The 5504-nt window shown below is 41.1% G+C and overlaps 1 protein-coding gene across 2 annotated transcripts in view; it reads right to left on the bottom strand.

Annotated features, from left to right (window-relative positions):
• LOC117520004 (Kv channel-interacting protein 1-like) overlaps positions 1-5504 on the bottom strand; it is a 183406-nt gene that overhangs the window by 46895 nt on the left and 131007 nt on the right. The window lies entirely within an intron of this gene.

Raw genomic sequence — 5504 nt, 5'->3', positions numbered from 1 at the left:
CCATGCAGTTGGTACAGTGGTCTCAGCTTTGAAAGCTTCAAGTTTACTCCTCCAAACATACCACTTGTCATTGTGGCCAAATAGCTCAATGTATGGGTGATTCTTTAACTACGGGCACTATTGGCCTTGTAAATGTAATTTCCACCACACCATTGCCTTACAATATAAAGTGCCTTGGGGCAACTGTTTGTTGTGATTTGGCGCTATATACATGTGCTCTGATGTTACTGTTTATCTCCATAGAAACTACCCACACAATCTTTCATACAAACTTTTTAAAGGGACATTATTGTTGTGGTGGAAATTACGGCAATAGTGTGGGACAACTACATTTTGTTTAAAAAAATCACAACAGTTGTATGACATTGAATACCCCAGTTATGTTTTGATTATTTTACTGATATTTTATTCAGAGATATTTTAAAACATTAGAAAAACGTTTGTTTACTATTCATTTTTATCATTGAAGATCATAAGTCTGGGTGTGGGACAAGCACAAAACGGCAATATTTGCATATAATGATGCTGAAAAAAGGTGAAAAAGTCATAGACTACTAGGACAAATTTCTTCAAACACTTTCATTGTAAAGATAACTATAAAAGTGTGAAATTTCCCCTTTTTTCTTTTTTTCATGAAATATGATCAAGGGACATAAAAGTGCCCGTAGTCTAAGAATCACCCGTATGTTTTGTCTGACCATATAACTTTTCTCCAGAAGGCATTTGGCTTGTCCATGTGGATGCGTCCTGGGTTGTTCCTGAACATCCTAAGCAATGACCTCTCATCTGAGGGTGACAGTTTGGATCTTCTTCCAGACCTTGGCAAAGTGGTGACACATCCAGCTGACTTGTACTTGCATACAGTTGGTTGAACTGATTGTTTGGAATCTCCATTTATTAAGAAATGGCTTCAAGAATTTGAAATGATGGTTCTTGGTCCAATGAGACATCGGCATCAATTTGACCAGCTAACACTTAGCCTAGGCTCGTGTGTCATACATCACACTGGCAAAGTGAGGAACCTTGGGGTAATTTTTGATCCTACATTGTCCTTTGACCTCCACATTAGCGATATTATGAGGACTGCTTTCTTCCACCTGCAAAATATCAAATCAAATCAAATCAATTTTATTTATATAGCGCCAAATCACAACAAACAGTTGTAAAGGACTTGTACGATTGGCCAGACAAAGGGACAGAGCTGGAAAGGATGTGCAGCAGGTTAGGGTGATAAATCAAATCAAATCAAAATCAAATCAATTTTATTTATATAGCGCCAAATCACAACAAACAGTTGCCCCAAGGCGCTTTATATTGTAAGGGAAAGCCATACAATAATTACGGAAAAACCCCAACGGTCAAAACGACCCCCTGTGAGCAAGCACTTGGCAACAGTGGGAAGGAAAAACTCCCTTTTAACTGGAAGAAACCTCCAGCAGAACCAGGCTCAGGGAGGGGCAGTCTTCTGCTGGGACTGGTTGGGGCTGAGGGAGAGAATCAGGAAAAAGACATGCTGTGGAAGAGAGCAGAGATCAATTACTAATGATTAAATGCAGAGTGGTGCATACAGAGCAAAAAGAGAAAGAAACACTCAGTGCAGTCAGCATTCTTCTTCCTCCAAACACGGCGAGTGGAATTAAGACCAAAAAGTTCTATTTTGCTCTCATCTGACCACATAACTTTCTCCCATGACTCCTCTAAATCATCCAAATGGTCATGGGCAAACTCAAGATGGGCCTGGACGTGTGCTGACTTAAGCAGGGGAACCTTCCGTGCCATGCATGATTTTCACCCATGACGTCTTAGTGTGTTACCCACAGTAACCTTGGAAACAGTGGTGCCAACTCTCTTCAAGTCATTGACCAGTTCCTCCCGTGCAGTTCTGGGCTGATTCCTCACCTTTCTTAGGATCACTGATACACCACTAGGTGAGATCGTGTATGGAGCCCCAGTCCGAGGGAGATTGACAGTCATGTTTAGCTTCTTCCATTTTCTAATAATTGCTCCAACAGTTGATCTTTTTTCACCAAGCTGCTTGGCAAATAAATGTGCATGGATAATCCTATGGATTCCATAGGATTATCCATGAACAGATATGCACAGAGATACTGCAGGAACAAGAAGCGCAGCTGCTTCACCTGAGGGAGCTCAGGTGGATGACTGCTGCTCTCATAACTGTTTGTGTGTTTTTACAATTTGCATTGGTATTAGTTTCCTTGCCAGAAAACCTCTCACTTCTCCTCTCTCTAAATAGTAATGTGCCAGGTTCTAACATAGCTCTGAAGGAAATGGCAAATGACACTCTGACAGGTGTAACTTGTGATGCATAAAAAACACACTCTTAATTGAGAAACTAAATACAACCCTTTTTCACTCTGCACTTTACTTTGCACTCAGATTTATCATCATATAAATAGGAAAGTAGAGTTGGACACTCCCTGAATGCTGTTGATCTGTGCATTTTAGATCATGTGCTATATACTGATCAGCCACAACACTGTGACCATGGACAGGTGAAATGAATAACATTGATTATCTCCTTATGAAGGCCCCTGTCAGTGGGTGGGCTACAATACTCAGCAAGGTGACATTTTGTCCTTGAAGATGATGTGCTGCAAGCAGGAAAAATGGGGACACAAGCGCATGATCTGACATGACAGTTCCACAGGGCAGCATGCGATCTGACATGACAGCTCCACAGGGCTGCGATACGGCCCCGCTGTCCGGCTGGAGAGGTGAGTGCGTTCTGCTTCTCATGTGCTGTTTGAGGGAGACCACAAACACCACCATGACATATGTACAGTACATAATGTACACTTCCCATAACTGGAGGCAGTATGGGTCAGGACAGATTCAGTTTGGGCAAGTTCTTACACCCCAATTGGACCGCACTGGACGTGCAGCTCCATGCCACATTTGGCACATACCAGCAGGATTTGGCGTGCCTGAACATTTCAACATTCCCTCGAGTGCAATCAGACCATTTTGAATGCTATTTTGATGCCGTGAGAATATTTAGATTGCAGTCAGAATGCAGTTAGAGTCCTCCTCGACTGCCGTACAATATTTTTCCATCTCAACTGCACCTCAGCCTTTTTGAACATGAACTAAACTTTCAGGCCGGCCACAGGAATTTGCCCGACTGCTTGGAACACACTCAGATTGCAGTCAGCAGTTTTCAAATGCACCTCAGCTGTTCCAGAATGTACGTCATATTTTCATTCGGATGGCATTCGGGCTCATTTGGCCTCTAGTGTGACGGGAGTATTAGACATCACGAGTTCAGCCTATCAATGCTGAAAGTTACCATGTCAGAGAAGAAGCATGCCCCTGTGGTCTTCAACAGAAGCCTTTGCTGCTAATGTCTTGGCACCAGATACCACAGCACTCCTTCAGAGGTGTAGTGGAGTCCACGCCTCAAAGGCTCAGAGCTGTTTTGGGGGCCTTACACAGTATTAGGCAAGTGGTCACAATGTTATGGCGGAGTGCAGAAAGTCAGGTTGTCACCCTTTGTTGCAACAACACCTGTACAACCGCAAACCCAACTGAAAAGTCGTAAAGCATTTTGACCTATTTACAATAGGTATGTAGGTCAAAATGTTGTTTGTCACTGTAAGTAGTAGAGGTCCTTGCACAGTGTGGAACCTTAGCAGCTAAGCATTTCAGTGAGTGTTCTTCATGTGACTGTGAAAACTTCAACTAAATAATCATTCCAGGATTGTCTTTGCTTGTCATTTTGTGTAAGTTAGTGTACCAAATTAGTTGTTTTTGCTGAAGGTGAGTTCTAAAAACCTGCAGGCTTCAGTTTCCAAATATAGATCTGCAAACTAAGCAGGTTAGGCAAGCCTATATAAACCTAACCTAGAAAAGCCACCATGAGAGTTTTGCATTCATTTATTACATGCACTACTAAAACTTAGGGACCTCGACAGTGGTCAGAACTCTGATTACTTTTCTTTCAGAGATTGCTTACAGTGGACTTTCCAGAAGAAATACAGAAGCTATAAAAAGTATCCCCCAGGGTGTATTCATGTTTGTCTGTGTGCACTGCCAATGAAGTTGGACATAGGTTCCATCATCTTTTCACTGATGTCTGTCCATCTGTGGATATACCTCAAAACTTTACAGATGGTTTTCAATTAAATTTTGCCGTAGTTTGGAATTTGGTTAGTGAAAGCATTGATTCACTTGTGGGATTAATCCCAATCTCAGTCAGTCTCATGGATCAATTTAAAGCTTTTATAATATTGCACTGATAACTTATTTTTCAACATTTTGGCTGATTTAACCTACAGTAATACACCAGAATTAATGAAAACTACCTGATCATTTTTATTCATTTTTTAAATGTAAATACTGTGTATCCCAAAACAGATTATCAAAATGTGCAGTCTGATCCAGATCCAGATCTAAGATGCATATGTGAAGCCACACAGAAAAAAAAAAAATTAAAAAAAATTATTAAGTGTAGGTAACATTGTGATAGTAAACCAGGGCTGCCCAAATCTGTTCTTGGAGGGGGGGAAGCTTGTTTATTCATCCTGATCCACAAACAGCTAATTAATGTTAAAGGTATGCTCAGCCAATGAGGAGCTGGGAAACATCAGAATTAAATAATCAGGTGTGAGTAGAGCAGGTAGACATGACAGCATGCAGGGCAGGTGTTCTTCACACACAGGCAGCCCTGTTTTAAATCTAACCGTTGTCATGTGATCATATTTTTAATAACAATATTAAACAATAACAAAGCACAATTCAGTTGTGTTAAATGGTCACATCCCTTTAATATAGTAGGACACAACGGACTTGGTCCACCAGTCTATCCGCCTGGCGGACCAAGGAAGACGTTGCATCAGAATTTTGGCTCTCTGTTGGGACTGTTTACACAGAGACTGCTACCTGCTGCTTTGGACTTTGAACTAACAGTCTTTTTCAAGACTTTTTTATTTTTTTTACCTTTTTACTTTTTTTTTTACTTTTTTACTGTGCTCCAACGCCTAAGGAAGACCTCTAACGGTCGAAACATCGCGACGGAGCACTTTTATCAGCTAACTTTCATCAGCGTTGGCAAGCTAACTAGCTTGCTAACGCTTTCGTTTTTATTTTTTTTAGCACTGTTGTCGTGCGTTACCTGTGTTGCTCCACAGCGTGTTTAGTTGATTTTTATTTTATTTTAGCACCGTTGTCGTGCGTTCACTGTTGGAAGGAAGACGTTGCATCAGAATTTTGGCTCTCTGTTGGGACTGTTTACACAGAGACTGCTACCTGCTGCTTTGGACTTTGAACTAACAGTCTTTTTCAATACTTTTTTACTTTTTTACCTTTTTACTTTTTTTTTACTTTTTTACTGTGCTCCAACGCCTAAGGAAGACCTCTAACGGTCGAAACATCGCGACGGAGCACTTTTATCAGCTAACTTTCATCAGCGTTGGCAAGCTAACTAGCTTGCTAACGCTTTCGTTTTTATTATTTTTAGCACTGTTGTCGTGCGTTACCTGTGCTGC

This window comes from Thalassophryne amazonica, chromosome 11 (genome assembly GCF_902500255.1).
Source record: "Thalassophryne amazonica chromosome 11, fThaAma1.1, whole genome shotgun sequence".
NCBI lineage: Eukaryota > Metazoa > Chordata > Actinopteri > Batrachoidiformes > Batrachoididae > Thalassophryne > Thalassophryne amazonica.
Note: the sequence above shows the minus strand (reverse complement) of the source record. Positions and strands in the feature narration are given on the sequence as shown.